The 21,481-nt window shown below is 42.7% G+C and overlaps 1 protein-coding gene across 11 annotated transcripts in view; it reads left to right on the top strand.

The window, feature by feature from the left end:
• The window catches only part of RBM47 (RNA binding motif protein 47), a 176,455-nt gene that overhangs the window by 52,626 nt on the left and 102,348 nt on the right, over positions 1–21,481 (top strand). For all 11 annotated transcript variants that reach the window (XM_070791337.1, XM_070791341.1, XM_019962623.2 and 8 more), the window contains one exon: positions 15,829–15,913. The gene's annotated coding sequence lies outside the window, so the exon portion shown is untranslated. The remainder of the gene's footprint in view (positions 1–15,828; positions 15,914–21,481) is intronic.

The raw sequence follows: 21,481 nt of genomic DNA, 5'->3' as shown, positions 1-21,481 counted from the left end.
CTTTTAAATATACCAGGAAGAGTCCACCCAGGTCCTGCCTACTGGACATTACCATCTCTGAGGACCATCCCATCCCGCATGCCCTGGGAGAGTCCCCAGTTCTGGGTGGCCATGTAACCTCGGGCAAGTTACCTGTCTGAATCTCAGTTTTCTTATCTAAATCAACCAGTAAATATCTATGGTATTTAAATGTTTTAAGATGGCATGGTTCAGAAGAATTTGACTTCTGGGGATCCCGTAGGGTAATCACAACACAGCCACAAAGTTCAGAGAATATTTTACAGCTTTTAAAGCCATTTAATCATGAGAGAGGGAAAAACAAAAATTAAAGAACCACAGATCATCAAAGTGTTCATTGTTTAAATGCTGTTCATGAAGCAAAAAGGATTTATTTGGAGCCAGTCTTAGGTGAGTGGTGAAAAGTTTAGAGGTCCGAGATCATACTAAAATGTACTTTAGAATGCCAATATAATGTAGCACATGGATTCATTCACTTTGGTTTTAAACTGCCAGTTTATCACTGGATTTGACCCTCTTTGAGATATTTCATTTGGAACTTCACACCCACCAACATGACTCTATCCTTGGAGTGAATTCCTCAGTGATGTCTCTTCTAAGAATAATATTACTTCTGAGCATCCTTGTGTATTGAACCAACACTACTTAGTATGGGAAAAATATATTATCAGTGAAACAAGTTTTTCTTCCTAGGGAGTATCATAGATAGAAAGGAAGCATCATGTGGACAAATTATGTTGCCTATTGCAAGGAGCAGTGCACTGTGCACATAAATTCTTCCATAGGCTTTGGCAGGCTGTTGACAAAGTACTGAGTGCTCAAGTGCTCAAAGCATTGGGTAAGGGCTGTGTTAATTCACAATATCACCATCAGTGTGGGCTACCTAACATTTGCTGGTCTTCTGAATATTACGTCATCTGAGATCTCAATGAGATAGGATCCACGTTTCTGAGACTTCGTTTGGTAGAATTTGGGCAAAGGAATGAGGAGAAAAGAGCCTTGGTTTGATCATAGAAGCTGTTATACTATTATTTCTCAAAGAAGTGAAAGTTGCTCAGTCATGTCTGACTATTTGCGACCCCATGTACTATACACTCCATGGAATTCTCCAGGCCAGAATACTGGAGTCGGTAGCCTTTCCCTTCTCCAGGGGATCTTCCCAACCCAGGGATCAAACCCAGGTCTCCCACATTACAGGTGGATTCTTTACCAGCTGAGCCACAAGGGAAGCCCAAGAATACTGGAGTGGGTAGCCTATGCCTTCTGCAGCAGATCTTCCCAACCCAGGAATCGAACCTGGATCTCCTGAATTGTAGGCGGATTCCTTAACAACTGAGCTATCAGGAAAGCTCATATTTCTCAAAGCAGTTTTTAAATACTCTGACTCCTCAGTCTTTTTTTTTTTTAATGTGAACTATTTTTAAAAGTCTTTATTGAATATTGCTTCTGTCTTTTGTTTTGGTTTTTTGGCCGAGAGTCATGTGGGACCTTAGCTCTCCAACCAGGAATGGAGCCTGAACCCCCAGGATTGGAAGGCGAAGCCTTAACCATTGGACTACAGGGAAGTCCATCCCCAGTGTATCACATTGCATTAAATATACTGCCTCTGAGCCCACACCCACAATAGGTTAAATGAATCACCAAAGGACTGAAGTCGAAAAAGTTCCTTAATGAATAGAATTACTGGGACAGTAATTCTGGGACTGTTTAAGATGAGAGATTTCCAGACCTTTGCTTTGGTGTTGCTGATGCAGAAAGTCCAAGGCAAAATCAGGAGTCTGATTTTTAACAAGCTCTCCAGGTAATTAGATCAGCTTGAGAAACTGCTCCAGGGCAGTGGTCCTCCACCTTTCAGAAGACGGTTGCTCGGAGGGGCGCCATGGGATGAGAATGCTCCTGCTCCAAGGCAGGGCAGGTCTAGAGGGACACCCAGCATGGTGATGGCTTGCAGCGTGCCCCCGATAAATATTTGTTGACTATTGGAAATAAGGTTACTTTGAGGAAATGAGCACATTCTGTCTCAACCTTGAGTGGATAGGGAGAAGCAAATTATTTTGGAAGACTACTGGATGAGCATGCAACGAGAGCTGAGGAGAAGAGGGACCTAAAATCTCACTGCACCCTCTTCCTTGGCCCAGTGCAACCCCAGCCTGTTTCACCGTAGGGTGAGCTTGTTGTCTTGGCAGCTGAAAACCTTTTGAAGTCCAGTGAATTCGGAAGTTCCAGTGGGCACCGTCGATTTTTTTCTGTCCAGCTTTTCCTGGGCTTCCCAGTGGGACCCACCTCTTCTTTTGATAGTCATTAATACCTTTTTTTTCTTTATTCATTTTTATCTTATAGTCTTGGAGCCCAGTAGACCAATAGTCTATTTCTGTTGTTTTTGCATATCTTTAACTCTAGTAGATCTGGAAGATTTTCTCTTAAGGAGCTTGTTCCCTGATTTGTAATCTGACTGTACAGATTGTAAAACACGTAATTGACTTAAGTGATAGCTTAAAGATACAGATTGGTTATTTGGGAGATGTTAAAATGTAAAACATGGTGTATTGTTTCTAGTTACTGAGCATACCGTGCGCTGTGGACCTCTGATGACTGTTACTGACAGAGATTTCTGATCTCCTAGCGGAAGAATCTATTATTTTAAGATAAGGAATAATATTAATACCAGAAAGACCAAAGTTTAAGCATCAGCCTACTTCTTTTTTTTTCCCCCTAGTCTACTTCATAGAAGCCTTTTCTTTTTTTTAAATGAGACACTCTCCAAGCCTCAGTTTCCTTCACTGAAAGTAGGCTTACCAGTTCCCACCTGGCTTGGTTGTTGGAGAATTAAAACCAGACACATGGTCTGTTTTAATGCAGTTTCTGGCACTCAGCCAGTGTTAAAAACATGCCGCCCCCCGCCCGGCCAAAAAAAAAAGAATGAAAGAAAAGAGAACAACATCAACTTTAAAAAATCAGTAATTAATTTGGCTGCGCTGGGACTTAGTTGTGGCACTCAGGTCTTGGATCTTTGTTGCAGCACGCGGGATCTTTAGCTGTGGTGTGTGAACCCTTAGATGCGGCGTGTGGGATCTAGTTCCCTGACCAGGGATCAAACCCAGGCGCGCTGCACTGGGAGCTCGGAGTCTCAGCCACAGGATTACCAGGGAAGTCCCAACAGCATCAACTTTGGACTTGTTATGGTGGTCAGCCGTCAAAAAGGACATAGATCAACACAATGTAGAGAATATGTTGAAAATTGAAATGCAGGAGGATGCAGGGAAGGGGCAGGCAGAGCCACCTTCTGGCTGCTCGGCCTTTAAGTGACACATGGGCCGCACCGGGAGGAACAGCCAGGTCATCTGTCTTCCCCCCCAGGGAACTGGTTATATTGTGAGCTCTGATTAGATTTTTTAAAATGGAACCTGGCAAAAATGCTTTGAGTTCTGTGGGTCACCTGAAGGTGGGAAGGAAATGCCGGGCCCTGCAGAATCTCAGTTCTAAAGTACCTGCGCTTCGGGAAAGTAAAGATAAGCATAACTCAGAAATGTATGCCCTTATATTTTAAAGGGTGACCTTAGTGAGTACTTAAAGCATTTGGGGGATTTTCTGCAATTTTCACGAAGTGGATTCAGATTCTGCAGGTGATGTTGGTGAAACCATTAACTGTCAGTGACCCTAGCCATGTTAGGAAACACCCCCAAATTGTGAACATTCTGAGTGGTTTGGCTGTGTTTTGACAACCGCATTTTAGCTGATGAGTTTGTTTTTTCACTGTTTTGCTTCTGTGAGGGTCGGAGCAGAAAATGAGAACAGGGTAATGCTTGAAATTGAGTGCTTGGCTAGAGATGAGTGATTCACGGGCCTGTTTGTTAATCCAGCTAACATCTATCATAAGTAATTAGACTAAAAAAAATAACCATTTAAAACTGCTTGAAATATAGATTTGAAGGCACACGGAGTTATCTATTTCATTTGTGGTTTGTTGTGCTTGAGAGTCAGGGCTAGGACATATTTTGTGCTGCCAGCAGAAATGAGGAATTGAGAAATAGGGAACAAGTGTTCTTTCTACCCTATAAAAAAGGGCCTGACTTAGCAAAATAACAAAAAAATCCTGCTTTTGCACGACTGAGAGTTTTCCTGAGCTGGGTGGGACCTGAAGGATGGTGGAAGGGATATTTCATGAAACTAAAAAGAATTCTGCTGAATTAAGATGTTCTCTGCCCTTGTGCGAGTCTCTCACATAAGCAAAGTTAGAACCATGTTTTGTATTTAAACAACACTCAAGTCTTCGTGGGCTCTCCTGATTTATTTAAAAATATTTTTTAGGACACTCTTCTGACATTGGGGGCTTCAATATTCAGTAGTATTAGCTGCAAAAATACCTGTTTTGAGCACCAAATAAAGCAACCATTTACAAAGAGCACCAGTGAGGGAGCTTTGAGGACTTCAAGGCAGTACAGCTTACACTTGATGTGCTTCTAAATCTAGTTGTGAAGATAAGATCTAAACAGGCTAAAAGTTAAATAAGAGTAATAACCTAAAACTGTAGTGATAACACGTCACTGGGCGATGAATTGCCAAATAGAATTGCACAGGCAATAAGGCTTTCACAATTCAGAGGTGGGAGCAGACTGTGTGTCTGCTGGTGAAGTGCTGGCCACCTCTTGCGTGTCTGTCGTGACATTCAGGACTCCTTCATTCCTTCAGCAAATATGTATTGGTGTCAGGTGCTGGACTGTGCACGGGGCATACAGTAAGCCGAGTAAGGGTCCTGCCCTCATGGAGATTACAGTTTGGGGTGGACAACCAGGCAGTGAGCAAATAGTAGTTCATCACACATCATGATGAGTGCTACAAGGGAAAGCTCACACCAAGATGCGAAACAATCTGGGCTGCTGAAGGGGAGAGCTACCCCGAAGAAGTAACATTTGAACTGAGAGCTAAAGAGTTTACCTCAAGTACTTCGTGAAGTAAGAACACTGCTGGACCCAATTAAGTAGCTTAGAGTTTCCACAAAGAATTCATTTGGAGGATAGTGCTTTCCTTAGTTGCTCAGTCGTGTCTGACTCTTTGCGACCCCATGGACAGTAACCCACCAGGCTCCTCTGCCCATGGAATTTCCCAGGCAAGAATACTGGAGTGGGGTGCCATTTCCTACTCCAGGGGCCAAACCCACGTCTCTTGTGTCTCCTGCATTGGTGGGCAGATCTGTACCATGAGCAAAAAGGCGAAACAATTTATAATTGTTGAAGTTTTTGCAATGAGCATATGCTTCCATGCATGTACACACACACTCACACCCTTTCTTCTTACACATTGTCTTGCTCACACCCCACTGACAGCTTTCCTATCCAGCTCGGTAGAGTAATTTTGCAAACAAATGTGGAAAAGATCATTCCAGATTCCTAGCAGATCTGTCTCAATGTTTCCCAAAAGCTCTTGTGGATGCCTTCAGGGAGGTGAAATTTTGATTGCCAAAAGCTTTGTGTACCGTCTTCCCAGATGGCGCTAGTGGTAAAGAATCCTCCTGCCAGTGCAGGAGATGTAAGAGACAACGGGTTCAGTCTCTGGATTGGGAAGATCCCCTGGAGGAGGACATAACAATCCACTCCAGTGTTCTTGCCTGGAGAATCCCCATGGACAGAAGAGCCTGGTGGGCTGGAGTCTAGGGGGTCGCAAAGAGTCAGACATGACCGAGCACCCACATACACGGACTGAGAGTAAGCTGAATCTGCAGTGTTATTTCCGTGTCTTCTTCCTTGAAACAAATAGGTTTTGATTATGTGCCAGGCTCACTGCTAGGAGCTAAAGAAAACAAATATGGACCATACAGGGCTCCTGCCTTGCATTACTGCCACAGCACCCATGGTCGGAGACACCGCTAGCTTTTTGATCCCCCTCCTCTGCCCACCCACCTCCTTTTTTTTTTTTCCTTGCCTATTCCACTTTTCCTAGGTATTTTCCATGCTAGACAATGTTAATTCTGTTAGAATCAGATCAGCCCCCAGATAGACAATTGTGGTGTCTGGTATGTTGTCATACATATGTACAGAGGACAGGAAATGATGACACATGACACAAGTGACTGGAAACGGTTCTCAGATGGGAAGTTATAGGTGGGACAGTGATGAGAGGAAGGAAGTCAGTTCAGTTGAATGAGCACTTAAGAGTAGAAGTGGGGACTCTTGTTCCTTGGGCACACTTCTTGGTGGCAGGCGGCGTGTTGGCTGTTGGGACTATAGGAATGAATAAGGTGAGCACTCTGTGCCCTTGATGTGATGTGGTGTTTGCTGATAGTCACTGTTTCTGGGTGAGCCTAGAGAAACCAGTCAACCTCTCTGAGCCTGTGTCCTTATCATCAAAACTGGAGTCAGTTGTAACTAAAGGCTCCATTTCACCTTCAAAAGTCTGTGGTCCTGAAGAATTATTTAACAGCTTGCTGGTCAACCCCTGTCCATCACTCTAGGATTCAAATAAAGGATAGTGGGGGCTTTTAAATACACATATATATGTGTAGTGTATTTATTTATTTGACTTTCTTAGTTGCAGCGCTCGGGGTCTTCGATCTTTGTTGTGTGGCATGTGGGATATTTTGCTTGTAGCAAGTGGGATCTAGTTCCCTGACCAGGGATCCAACCCTGGGTCCCTGCATTGGGAGTGTAGAGTCTTAACCACTGGACCAGCAGGGAAGTCCAGAATATTTGCTTTTGTTGCAGTAAGAGAGACTTGAGATAGGTCTGAGGAAGAACTTGTTGGTGATAGAGTGTTGAAACAGCACATTAGGGTTTATTATCTTGGACTGACAAGTGTCAGGCTCTGTTTCAGGAGAGAAAGCCCCTTCTCTCAGGGAGCTCACATTTCATTGGGGTAGAGAGATAACAAAAAGTGATAAAAATGAATACACAATGTAATTCCAGATAATAAAAAGTGCATCAAAGAAAAATAAAGAACTTCCTAGAGAGATGGAAATTCCTGTATCTTGGGAAGAAGAGAGAGAGTACAGGGCTGGTGATTGGAGGGCTGTCTTCACAGAGTGATCTGGGAAGACTGCTTGGGGGTGAGTCCAGCTGTGGGGAGAGCCAGACAAGGAAGGCTGGGAAAGGAAATTCCAGGTGGGGTCTGAGGCAGGGAACTGAGAAAGCTAGCACATTGGAGTGAGGAAGTGGTAGAGAGGCTGGGAAGGAAGTACAGAGTAAAGAAGGCTCGAGAAAGCTTGCTGTACTAGAATATGGATTTAGCAGTCACTCTTCAGGAGTGACTGTAACCCTGGTGTAGGTTAACTTAGTCCAGCCTGATATTGCTGGATCTGGACTAGGTGCATCTTGAACATGTCAACAGTTGAAATACAGCATCTGTTTCCATCTATATCTTTGTCTTTTCTTTATGTATTTTTTTGACAAAAGGTTTTGTATTAAGATGTGTTGCTTTCTAAAGAGAAAACATCTTTTGAGTTAATGCTTATGCCGTCTTTTCTTTTCTTAGTGTAACTTTTGAAAAACTATGCTACTTGTTCCTCCCTCTCTTCCTTATTTTTTTAAACAAACATTTAATATTTCATAAGACATTTAGATTCCCTGCCTGCCTACTAAGTTGCTTCAGTCTCATCCAACTCTTTGTGACCCTATCGACTAACCCGCCAGGCTCCTCTGTCCTGGGATTCTCCAGGCAAGAATATTGGAGTGGGTTGCCATGCCCTCCCCGAGGGGAGTCTTCCTGACCCAGGGATCCTACCAGCATCTCTTATGTCTCTTGGATTGGCGGGCAGGTTCTTTACCGCTAGCGCCAGCTGGGATGCACACCAGTGTTAATAAAGACCAACCAGTGTTTGGGTGGTATTTCCTGCCTTGTTATTTTCTTTCTTCGTGCAAACTTGATCTTGGGAATACTGAAAAGTATTCACAGATGGTGGGAATGAAACTTTCAGTTCTGTTTTCTTTGCACTCACCTTGAGACAGATGTTTGCTTCTGATATGCTGATAACCATATTACGAAAATGAAATTTAAATTCAGTTAAAATGTCTCTTGAATTTATTAGCCTCAAAAATATGTATTTTGTGGCAACCCTATTTTCTTAGTTATTTAAAAGTCAGCTGTGACACAAGCCCAGGATGGCCCGTGCACCTCGTGTATGCAAGCAGCCAGCATACCCACTCCCAGTCATCGAAGAATATTTATTTACAGCCAGGCTGGGCTTGCTACCCAAATAACTTAGTAACTGCCTACTTTTGTGCTTGGTAAATATTTATCAGAGCCACAAGAGGGCAGCTTGTCCAGTGAATCTAGGGGTAAAAAGTTCTGTTCTTTAGACAGAGGATAAAGTGCTGAATTTCTCAAAATGTTTCTTGAATAAGGAAGAGTTTTTACATTCTTAGCCAGCTTCATCCATTCTAAGAGACAGTGTTTTTGGAAATTAAATGTTTTAAGGCAAGTTCTTTCACTCATATCTATTTTCCCTTTTCTTTGAAATATGAGTATCCATTTCCCCTTGAGTCCCCAGTTCCCCCATCTTCCAGCCCTTTTGTCCTTATGCAGTTTTTATTGAACTATAATTTGCATATAATAACATTCACACAGGCTTTAGTGACATGTGGGATGCATGCAGGTGTGGAGCCACTGCCCGTCAAGATATAGGAACTTCCATCTCTATAGAAAGCTCTCTAGTGCCTCTTTCAGTGGGTTTCCCTTTGCAGGTCCCACATCCCCTTGGATCATTAATCTTATGTATAATATATATATATACCTGAGACAAAGCATTTTATAAATTGAAGTTAATGATCATGCACTTTAGGGTCCTTTCTGAAAGGCTGTGTGAGAGCTCTGGAGAGATTAAGGAAATCGGAGGCAGCTCCTTTTCAAGGCAATTATATAAGTTTTTACTCTTTGTGGTTGTAGGGGTGGTTTTAATCTGCCTCGTATTCACTGAGTGGGAGGATTATCCTTAACTGCACAGTCAATAATTATCCATTTGTCCTTTAAAGTTTATTTCTGCTCTCATTATAGTTGATTTAATAATAATGCGTTTCTGGCACTTTACTTACTTGTATTAATGAGCTCAAGGAATCTGAAGGAGGTACCATTATTATCCATATTTAGATGAGAACACTGAGGTACAGTCACATGTAACCTTGATGGATAAAAAGGAGTAGAGTTAGTTTCTTGGTGTGAAATGTAAGATAAACGAAAATAAAAGCTTCCTAGGAAATGTATGTTCTCATCAGTCAAAGTAGTACCCTTAAAAAATTAGTGCTTCTCTTGATGCACTTAATGTTCTTGGACAGTGTCACCTGTGGCCACGGTTGAACGCCATGACAGTTTCAGTTCCGCATCCGTGACCTTGACTGCCCAGATTCCCTATGTCTGTTTCCCTGGTTCCTGCCTTCATCTTCTCCTTTTGGGTCACCCTGCCTTTAGTTCCCTGCATTGTGGTCAGGGTGATCTTTCCAACAAGCAGTCCTGGTCATGCCACCTTCCTGATTAAAATTCTCCAGTGGTTCACCATGCAGTAAAATGTCAGCTCCTCGCCTTGTTCAGCCGTGAATCCTGCTGCTCCCTCCACTGCCTACCCTCAGTCCAGCTAGTCTTCATTCTCCAAAAAGCCTGTGCTTTCTCTTGTCCCACACACAGGAGCTGACTATTCCTTCTGTCTGGAAAATGTGCTCTTTTCATCTGTCATCCTGTCTGACAGTTCAGTTCAGTTCATTTCAGTCGCTCAGTCGTGTCCAACTATTTGCGACCCCATGAAATGCAGCATGCCAGGCCTCCCTGTCTATCACCAACTCCCAGAGTTTACTCAGACTCATGTCCATTGAGTCGGTGATGCCATCCAGCCATCTCATCCTCTGTCGTCCCCTTCTCCTCCCACCTTCAATCTTTCCCAGCATCAGGATCTTTTCCAATGAGTCAGTTCTTTGCATCAGGTGGCCAAAGTATTGGAGTTTCAGCTTCAACATCAGTCCTTCCAGTGAATATTCAGGACTGATTTCCTTTAGGATGGACGGGTTGGATCTCTTTGCAGTCCAAGGGACTCTCAAGAGTCTTCCCCAGCACCACAGTTCAAAAGCATCAATTCTTTGGTGCTCAGTTTTCTTTATAATCCAACTCTCACATCCATCCATGACTACTGGAAAAACCATAGCCTGTGAAAAATTCTAAACGACATGGGAATACCAGACCACCTGACCTGCCTCTTGAGAAATCTGTATGCAGGTCAGGAAGCAACAGTTAGAACTGGACATGGGACAACAGATTGGTTCCAAATAGGAAAAGGAGTACGTCAAGGTTGTATAGTGTCACTCTGCTTATTTAACTTATATGCAGAGTACTTCATGAGAAATGCTGGGCTGGAGGAAGCACAAGCTGGAATCAAGACTGCTGGGAGAAATATCAATAACCTCAGATATGCAGATGACACCACCCTTATGGCAAAAAGTGAAGAAGAACAAAAAGCCTCTTGATGAAAGTGAAAGTGGACAGTGAAAAAGTTGGCTTAAAGCTCAACATTCAGAAAACTAAGATCATGGCATCTGGTCCCATCACTTCATGGGAAATAGATGGGAAAACAGTGGAAACAGTGGCTGACTTTATTTTTCTGGACTCCAAAATCACTGCAGATGGTGACTGCAGCCATAAAATTAAAAGACGCTTATTCCTTGGAAGGAAAGTCATGACCAACCTAGACAGCATATTAAAAAGCAGAGACATTATTTTGCCAACAAAGGTCCGTCTCGTCAAGGCTATGGTTTTTCCAGAAGTCATGGATGGATGTGAGAGTTGGACTATAAAGAAAGGTGAGTGCCAAAGAATTGATGGTTTTGAACTGTGGTGCTGGAGAAGACTCTTGAGAGTCCCTTGCAAGGAGATCCAACCAATCCATCCTAAAGGAGATCAGTCCTGAGTGTTCATTGGAAGGACTGTTGTTGAAGCTGAAACTCCAATACCTTGGCAACCTGATACAAAGAGCTGACTCATTTGAAAAGACTCTGATGCTGGGAAACATTGAAGGCAGGAGGAGAAGGGGATGACAGAGGATGAGATGGTCGGATGGCATCACCGACTCAATGGACATGAGTTTGAGTAGACTCTGGGAGTTGGTGATGAACAGGGAGGACTGGCGTGCTGTGGTCCATGGGGTCGCAAAGAGTCGGACACAACTGAGTGATTGAACTGAACTGACTAGATGGACCTTTGTTGGCAAAATAATGTCTCTGCTTTTTAATATGCTGTCTAGGTTGGTCAAGTGTCTTTTAATTTCATGGCTGCAGTCACCATCTGCAGTGATTTTGGAGCCCAAGAAAATAAAGTCATCCACTGTTTTCACTGTTTCTCCATCTATTTTCCATGAAGTGATGGGACCAGATGCCATGATCTTAGTTTTCTGAATGTTGAGCTTTAAGCCAACTTTTTCACTGTCCACTTTCACTTTCATCAAGAGGCTTTTTGTTCTTCTTCACTTTTTGCCATAAGGGTGGTGTCATCTGCATATCTGAGGTTATTGATATTTCTCCCGGCAATCTTGATTCCAGCTTGTGCTTCCTCCAGCCCAGCGTTTCTCATGATGTACTCTGCATACAAGTTAAATAAGCAGGGTGACAATATATAGCCTTGATGTACTCCTTTTCCTATTTGGAACCAGTCTGTTGTCCCGTGTCCAGTTCTAACTGTTGCTTCCTGACCTGCATACAGATTTCTCAAGAGGCAGGTCAGGTGGTCTGGTATACCCATCTCTTTCAGAATTTTCCACAGTTTATTGTGATCCACACAGTCAAAGGCTTTGGCATAGTTGATAAAGCAGAAATAGATGTTTTTCTGGAACTCTTTTGCTTCTTCAATGATCCAACACATGTTGGCAATTTGATCTCTGGTTCCTCTGCCTTTTCTAAATCCAGCTTGAACATCTGGAAATTCATGGTTCACAAACTATTGAAGCCTGGCTTGGAGAATTTTGAGCATTATTTTACTAGCATGTGAGATGAGTGCAATTGTGCGGTTGTTTGAGCATTCTTTGGCATTGCCTTTCTTTGGGATTGGAATGAAGACTTACCTCTTCCAGTCCTGTGGCCACTGATGAGTTTTCCAAATTTGCTGGCATATTGAGTGCCTCACTTTCATAGCATCATCTTTTAGGGTTTGAGATAACTCAACTGGAATTCCATCAGCTCCACTAACTTTGTTCATAGTGATGCTTCCTAAGGCCCGCTTGACTTAACATTCCAGGATGTCTGGCTCTAGGTGCATGATCACACCATCGTGATTATCTGGGTCATGAAGATCTTTTTTGTGTAGTTCTTCTGTGTATTCTTGCCACCTCTTCTTAATATCTTCTGCTTCTGTTAGGTCCATACCATTTCTGTCCTTTATTGAGTCCATCTTTGCATGAAATGTTCCCTTGGTATCTCTCAGTTTCTTGAAGAGATCTCTAGTCTTTTTCATTCTATGGCTTTCCTCTATGTCTTTGCACTGATCACTGAGGTAGGTTTTCTTATTCCTCCTTGCTGTTCTTTGGAACTCTGCATTCAGATGGGTATATCTTTCCTTTTCTCCTTTGCCTTTAGCTTCTCTTCTTTTCACAGCTATTTGTAAGGCCTCCTCAGACAGCCATTTTGCTTTGTCAGACAGCCTGTCTGACAAGCAGACTGTTATTCATCCTCCAGAACTTGGCTCATGTCTTCCTGGGTCAACTCTGACGACGTTGGCGGTCATCTTTTCACTTTCCATTGCCCCTTGTGTTGTGTAGCCGGTGTCCCATTATTTCATGACTGTCTTGTTCCATGTCTGTGGTTTGTTAGTCTGCAGCGCCCTGGAAGGCAGCAACTTTGTCTTTTCAACTTGGCATTTCTTGCCTAGCTCAGTACCTGGGCTCCCTATCCCAGACCACTGCATACCATGCAGACAAAGAAGACACCTTATATTAGTCACCACTGATATGCCTAGTGTCTTGTGTAAGATCTATCCTGTAGTAGGTGTTCAGTTAATATTTATTGCAGGATGAATAGTGGGCGCTTTTAAGTATCTGATTGCATGATGTAACTAACCCAGGGGTTGCCACTGAAAGGCCTGTGACATAATCAATCCGTGGACATATTTTGTGTGGCCACCCAGTATTTTTTAAAGTTTTAAAATTTGACACCTCTCCTGTTATTTTGCTCTTGGTCAACTTCCTCATTTGTTATCTGCTTGGTCCTGGGACATATAGTTGTGGGTACAGAGAGGTGGGTAGTGGTTTAGATCACTAGGGCTACAATAAAAAAATACCATAGACTGGGCTTAAACAAGAGAAATTTATTTTCTCCCAGTTCTGGAAGCTGGAAGTCCAGGATCAAGTTGGCAGGTTTGGTTTCTGTTGAGGCTTATGTCCTCGGCTTGCAGATGACCAGCTTCTTGTTGTGTGCTCACAGGGTCTTCCCTTGTTCTGAATGTGAATGTGTCCTAATCTCTTGTAAGGACACCAGTCATACTGGGTTGTGTGTGTGTTAGTGGCTCAGTCGTGTCTGACTCTGTGTGACCCCATGGACTGTAGCCCACCAGGCTCCTCTGTCCATGGGATTCTCCAGGCAAAAATACTGGAGTGGGTTGCCATGCCCTCCTCTAGGGGATCTTTCCGACCCAGGGATCAAACCCTATGTCTCTTGTGTCTCCTGCATTAGCATGCAGGTTCTTTACCACTAGCACCACCTCAGAAGCCCTAAATAGCAGCTAAGAATGATTCTAGGTACTGTACTATAACTATAATACTATAGCAGGGCTCAGTCTGCTCTTTGCGACAGCATAAACTGTAGCCTGCTGGGCTCCTCTGTCCCTGGGATTTTTCAGGCAAGAATACTGGAGTGGGTTGCCACTTCCTACTCCAGGGTATCTTCCTGACTCAGGGATCGAATCCACATCTCCTTTGTCTCTTGCACTGTTGGCAGATTCTTTAGCCGCTGAGCCACTGGGCAACTTTAGGGCCCACCCATATGACCTCTTTTAACCTTAATTACCTTCTCAAAAGGCATCTCCAAATGCTGTCACATTCTGAGGTGCTGAGGCAGGGATGATGTCAACACGTCAACATATGAATTTGGGAAGGACACTATTCATCTTAAAATAGGCAAGAGCGTGAACGTTCAGGTGCTGTGGTCTCTGCCTTGTGGCTGATGAGTGTTGTAGAACTCTGGAGCCTTCAGAGAGAGAGCAGTTTGCTCACTGAAGCAGAATCTGTAGACAGCATGCACCTGCCCTAACACCTAATCTCTGCTCTGATCACTGTCATCTGGGGATCATATTCATGTTTCTTAAACAACTGACATTTAGGTAACGTGCCAGGTAGAACTTAGGTGCTTTTCAGTTTGGTAATACACACCTTTTCATTCTGTTGACTCCAAAAGCTGACATGCAGGCTGCAAACTGTCTTTGCCAAGGGTTGGGTGGACAGTTGGGAAAAGCTCTGTAATGACATGGCACCACCTCCGTTTGCTGTAAGCAAACAGCCAGGTCCTTTTATTACCCTTGAAACCTGCACTCGTGACACAAGTTGGGCTCAGAAGCGAGTCAGATGCCAGCTTTCTGGGTCAAAGTTCCTTCAAGCACTGTATGTTAATCAAAAGCTCAACCTTGGTTAATGAGGCCATTGAGTTGGGAAGAACTTTGGAACAAATGATTACTTATTTCAACTAGAGGAGTTAGCAGAACTCAGTATTTTGTTTCCCATAGGTAGGTTGCAGACTTACGGTCTTTCTTGGAAAGGGAGGGAGGGAGAGTCTTGTGCGGTTTTATTAATTCTTGGTGGACTAGTAGCATGATGAAGTCTGCTGTACAGAGCCTAGTTAATCAGTTGTGTTTACATAAAGATGAAGCTGAATACTTAAGGAATATTGTTCATATATGGGCAGAAAAGCCAGCTGCAAAGGGCTTCCAAAGGTAAAGAAATATTTTAAAATGCTAACAGCTCACAGACTTCAAACCATTTTGAGTGTTTGGTGATTTACCCTAAAAGACCACAACTTAATGTGCCCCTGCAGAAAGAAACTTAAAGGAGTGTAATAATCATAGCTGCCCTCCATCGAGTGATTTCTCTCACGGGGCCCTAAGGGCTTTGTAGCCCTTCATAGCCCTGTTGTCTTGTTTGTTGTCACAGTGTCCCTAACAGGTGGATATCAGGCTCATATTGGATGAGAAAAAAAAGGATCAGAGAGGTTGAGTAAAATGTCCAAAGTCACTGAGCTAGCAAGCAGTAGAGCAGAGTTTGAACACCTAGGGAAATCCATGAGCTACCCCTCCCAGTTACACCACCTCTTTATATGTTTTCCTCTTCTCTCCTTGCCAGAGTTGATATTTTTTTCACTTGAATATCCTTTGTGCAGGCATGTGTGTCCCTTCAGTCATGCCTGCCTCTTTGCAACCCCGTGGAGAGTAACCTGCCAGGCTCCTCTGTCCATGGGATTCTCCAGGCAAGAATACTGGAGTGGGTTGCCCTGCCCTCCTCCAGGGGATCTTCCCAACCCAGGGATCGAACCTACATCTCTTGTGTATCCTGTATTAGCAGGCAGGTTCCTTACCACTGGGCCACCTGGGAAGCCCTGAATATGCTTTAGGTAATATCAACCCGAATAGCCTTGTGGAATTGGCAAAAGGACATGACCTATTTTCTCCATGTATCTGAGCCAGTGCAGATCTCTTGTACTAACTGGTTATGTAGCTTTCCCTGTAATCAATGCACAGACAAAGGTGTGCCGTAATCAGAGCACCGTATTTCTTCTTTTTCCCACCTCCCCTCCGTCCACTTAGCCGTCATTAACTGCACGCTCCTCGTCAGCCATCTCTGGGTTAATAGTGTTATCTTTTCCATTTCAGAGTTCGGGTAACAGAGGCATCAGGACACCTTGTGTCAGGCACCCTAGCAGTAAGCAGCCACTCCTGGGCTCACTGACGAGGTTTGGTAAGTCATCTGACTCTGTCTTCCCTTCAAACAAACATCATCAAGGGTTGGAGAAAAGTAGGTGAATATTACGTAGTGACACCAAATGTTAATCCTCTCTATCATTATTTATTTATTTTAAAAGTTATTTAATTCATTTTTGGCTGCACTGGGTCTTCATTGCTGTGTGGGCTTTCTCTAGCTGTTGTGAGCCAGGGCTGCTCTCTAGTTGGGGTGTGTGAGTTTCTCATTGCAGTCGCTTCTTTTGTTGCGGATCATGAGCTCTAGGGCGAGTGGGCTCAGTAGTTGCGGCACCTGGGCTCTAGAGCACAGGCTCGGTAGTTGTGGTGCACGGGCTTAGTTGCCCTGTGCATGTGGGATCTTCCTGGATCAGGGATTGAACCCACATCTCACGCATTGACAGGCGGATTCTTTACCACTGAGCCACCAGGGAAGCCCTTCTCTCTCATTTTTTAACCAACACATACTGTTTTTGCTTCTGGACATTTGCTTAATTTACTAAGCCAGAGTGTCCTATATGTTTATAAGTACTGTTGGCCCCAGAGGACTCCCATAGTTAAAAAATGACTGAGGCTATATGTGAATGACTTTGCTTGAAGTCTTTTAATACTGACTTTTTCCTGTAGTTCACTGCATTTTATAACTCTAAAAATACATTTCCCCTCATAATTTAACGTGTCTAAAGTGGGGATGCATGTTATGGAGATTCTGATTTGGTGAAATAACAGCATTCTTCTAATAACCCCCAAATGACTAGAATTATGTGTTCTCTGTGTCCTATTTTTCACAAAGCGCAAATGCCTTTAGAAACTAGTATCTTTGTTACTCCATATGATGAGAAAGTAGCCCGTGGACCTCCTTAGCAGTGGTGCTGGCATTCAGAACAGCCCATATGACCTCATGGAGCAGTCAATTAGATAGCAGATCCTAAAACCAGACACTGTCTTATCCAACACCTGCTTCCTCTCCAGTGCTTGGCATCGTGGCATTTACAAGTAATTTGCTCTATTTTAGGATATTTCACCCCAAAATGATTTGTCAGGATGATTTATGTATGCATGAGTACTTGTGCTAAGTCTTTTCAGTTGTGTCCGACTCTTTGCAATTGTATGGACTGTAGCCCGCCAAACTTCTGTGTCCATAGGGATTCTCCAGGCAAGGATACTGGAGTGGGTTGCCATTTCCTTCTCCAGATTTATGTGTGAATGAGTCCAAATTCACATTCATGTTAAATGCATGGGTAAATAGTATCTTTGTAGAGTATAATGCCACAGTATGGATTCTCCAAATTACATGGATCTGATTTATATAGGCTTTAATATTTTCAGAACCTCTATATTATAGGGAACCACATGTGATAGTACATTAACCCTAAAGTCAGCAGGTGAATCAGTTAACCAAGGTTTTCCCTAGCACAGTACCAGGCTCTGTGCTAGATGCTGGGTAATTAAGACAGAAAAGATTGGTTTTCTGCCCTCAGGAACCTGGTCTAGTAGTGAAAAAGAAAGTGAAAGTGAAATTCACGTCTGATTCTCCAGGCCAGAATACTGGAGTGGGTAGCCATTCCCTTCTCCAGGGGATCTTTCCAACCTAGGGATCGAACCCAGGTCTCCCACATTGCAAGCAGATTCTTTACTGTCTGAGCCACCAGGGGTAGTCAAAGCAAACATTAAATGATGAAAGAGTTGTGAGTGGGCTGAAGAAGAATTACAAGGAATTAAGAAAGGACCTACTTTGAACGTTAGTGAAAGGAGTGACCATCATGGAAGGTTTCTTGGAATTTCAGTGCTGTTTTAACTGAGACCCAAAGAAGAAGGAATGGTTTACTAGGCATGGGAGACTGGGGGCAGGCAGTAGCGGCTTGTCAAATGAGGATATCTGGAGGGTTTCAAAATGGGCCAGTGAGCATCAGGTTCAAGGAATAAGCATGAACCTAATGGGGAAAGAGGTAAAGGAAAGTGGCTTCAGATGAACAGATGTCAAATTCTGGAAGAATCTTTTGACTTAGTCAAATGTCTGTAAGAATGTCTTTAAAAGACGTTTAAGAGAATTTTTGGTTTTGTAGTTCAACATATATTCTTCCTTTCCTATTAGCATCATTTCCTAGAGCTGGATTCCAGGTTCTATTTTCCTACCAATCTTTTGAATTCTCAAATCTGTGTTCTTAATTTCCTTCATCTACCCCTCACAGAGGGTGATCAGCTTCTAGTGAGGGATTGTTTTCATGAACAAATGTGTCCACTTTTCTTTTTCTGTGTTTATTTAATGGCATCAGGGAGGGGTGATTACTGGTAATGGACTATATAATTCCTCCATCCAAAAGCCAGATTTAAGAAAAAAAAAAAGATGGAGGACTTCCCTGGTGGTCCAGTGGTTAAGACTCTATGCTCCCACTGCAGCAGGGGGCAGGTTTGATCCTGGGTTGGGATCCCACATGTCATGTGACATGGCCTCTCTCTCTCTCTCTCTATATATATATATATGGTTTAACTAGAATGAACAGAGGTCAGCTACTGACCCTACTTCCATTTTGGACCATTATGAGATTCTCAGATATCAAATCTTCATGCTCTATGTTGACATTTTCTATCCAGAGTACTGTTGAGCAACTGAGTAATTTAATTGACAAGATTCAGAAATTCACACCTGTACATTTAGACATGTGCACATACCACACACTGCATGGAACCCCAGTTCCATTGAATTGACCAAACTTGCTGGTTTCTTAGTCATGAATGAATTTGATGTCATTTTTGAGAAATCTATTGAGTGTAGGGGCCGACCAGGGTTAGATATATCTTTTTAACAGAACTTCTAATTTTATTTTTCAAGATTTTTCTACCTCAGTTTGAGATAACATTGATCTGTTTTCCCCATTCAGAAGGAAAGGGAATCACTGGCCGTGATTGATCTATAGAAATTTGAACTTTTAGTATGAACTTTTGGTGACCTCTTTGGCCAGTCCTCTTAAAAAGTTAACATCTAGGTCATTATCTGATTTTTCGCAAGTCACAGGAAGTCTGTGCACCTCCATCAAGATAAGACATCAGGTGGTGGACATTCGTAGGAAGGGCAAAGGGGGAAAATCACAGAATTTCTGGTGGCCTCTAAGTAAAATGGTGAAACATTTTGAGTGCTGACCTTTCCTAGTCATCATAGCCTAGATTTCCATTCCAAGTAAGTTAATAAATTCTGGAGTGGATATTGTTTAACCTGTAAGCTGAAGATGCAAGTTACTTTTGAAAAAGAGGAAAAGGTGAACAGCTTAATATACTGTTTTTTTTGCTAAAATGACTCTTTGTGTTCCTTTACTGTAGATTTCATTTGATGAGATCACAAACTTCTTAGAAGCAATTTTCTTCAAATTCCTAAAAATTCCCAGAAGGGCTACCTTCTGGAAAATGATCTTGACTTCATTTTGTTTTAAGAAAGCATGCTATAACTCAAGTAGGACTTAGGCTCCTTACAGTCACCTAACTCATGTGGTCCATATGAAGGAAACTTGCTAAAGAACAGGTACACAAAAGATCAGGCAAGTGAGTTGAAACAAATTCTCTTTCATTTGCTCAACTACAAATGGGAACCTTCACAGAATGACCCCAGGCTGCTGAAGTCACTCTCCAAAGGCAGGTTCTAATTGTGACTTTTGTGCTTCTTCTGAAAATAGATGTTTTTTTCCATCACACGTTACTACTTAGTATTTACTTTGTACCATATAACTTATTACTGCAGAGAGGGGGAAAAAGGCCCATAATTTAATTTGATTCAGGTTAATAAACTTAAAAGTACTCCATAATGAAAGATGTTGGGGCAGGAGTGTGAGGAATACAAAGATGGGTCAGACATGATCCTTGCCCCAGAAGAGTTTCAGGATGAAAGCAAAGCCATTTAGTTAGGCTGTGCTGTGCTTAGTTGCAGGCAGATTCTTTATCATCTGAGCCACCAGGGAAGCCCAAGAATATTGGAGTGGGTAGCCTATCCCTTCTTCAAGAGATCTTCCCAACCAAGGAATCAAACCGGGGTCTCCTGCATTGCAGGCAGATTCTTTACCAGCTGAGCTACCAGGGAAAACCATTTAGTTATGAGAAAATGTTAATAAAGCAGGAATGAATCAAGTAACAAGCAATGTCGTAACTCATATATTTAATGTATTTTTGAAAATGCAGTAGAAGTTAATGAGTCTCTTTTCTCATCTATATCCAGATTTACCAGAGAACAAATTTACCACTTTCTTGTCTAGACCTCTTGTCTCCTTTTGTTTTGTCTGATATTTGATCCAGTTTAATAAAAGTGCTAATTCAGGTATGGAGCTGGTTGGTGTTGAGAACTTATGCAAAAGTAACTTATTGTGTAGCCAAAGTCCTTTGCTATTTATAAAGACCAATGGTGATATAAGCCAAAGAAATTTCCAAGACTTGGTATTGAAGTAGTTACGCCCAACTCACATTTAGCTTGTTGTGGGTATAATCAACCAGTGACTTCATGACATGTCATTCCTGTAACTGAGATGATCCTGAAGTGTGTTTTCTGGACCCAAATCAACATACGTTAGGAAAAACTGGTTTTCTTAAGGAAAAACTGGGTTTCATAGGGAGTTTGTGGCTAATCCCAAACTGATAATTTCTCTTATTAAAATTATTTCATCACCTGGACAAAAGTTTCACAGAGCCAGTAATTCCTTTGGCAACCTGCTTGATGACTTGCTATTTGCAAAACAAGGTAACCCATTTTCAAAAATGAAAAGGTGGCGAGGTGGATGTAAGCCATGCCTCAATCAATAACATCATGGCGGATGTTTGCCTACAAAAGGAGGACTGTCTTCCTAAAAGGAAGAGGTTTATTCCCATCATGGACAAAGAAAAGGAAAGCTATGGGCATCAACAGGATGTGTGTCTTTTGGCAGAATGACGATCGATGATGGCATGATTCTCTGTAGGAGGGTATTGGTGTGGTGGAAAGCAAAGAGAACACTTCACAGTTGAGGCTGACATCTGTGGCTAACGTCAGCATTGGGCCTTTAGGCAAATTTCATGGGCAACACTCAAATGTCAACCCCGAAGTTTCCAAGAACAGCGTCTTCATCCCAGTCATTAGACAAGCATCAGAATTACGCTGAGTGGGGGGCCGGCCTTCAGGCAGTTTGCCCCCAGGTGTTAGCAGTTGGTGCAGCAGGGACAGACGGAGGCAGAAGATCTCACATTCACTCCAGCCAGGTTCACAGGTGTCTGTGCTGCCCAGAAATATCAGGAACAGAAGAACGACTTTGCTTTCATCAAGAATGACCCACGTTCTGTGCCTGCAAAGTAAGTAACATCATTTTGAAACTAAAACCAGCATCTGCAACATATAAGGGACAGCTTAGGCAAAGAATGAAGTAGTTATTGAAGAATCAGGCTGAGATGAAGGGAGCTGAATCCAGTCTGGGCATTTATTTAAATCTTAACTTGTTAGTACCTGCTAATTTTTGGCAATCTCCTTCTGTACAGTCAGTCACCAGTGATTCTTAGAACCATAAAATATTGGCATCAGAAGGAACCCAGAAGTGGTGATGAAAATAAATGATAAATA

Source organism: Bos indicus, chromosome 6, assembly GCF_029378745.1.
Source record: "Bos indicus isolate NIAB-ARS_2022 breed Sahiwal x Tharparkar chromosome 6, NIAB-ARS_B.indTharparkar_mat_pri_1.0, whole genome shotgun sequence".
NCBI classification, from domain to species: Eukaryota; Metazoa; Chordata; class Mammalia; order Artiodactyla; family Bovidae; genus Bos; species Bos indicus.
The sequence above is the reverse complement of the archived record's forward strand: the minus strand, read 5'-3'. Positions and strand labels throughout refer to the sequence as shown.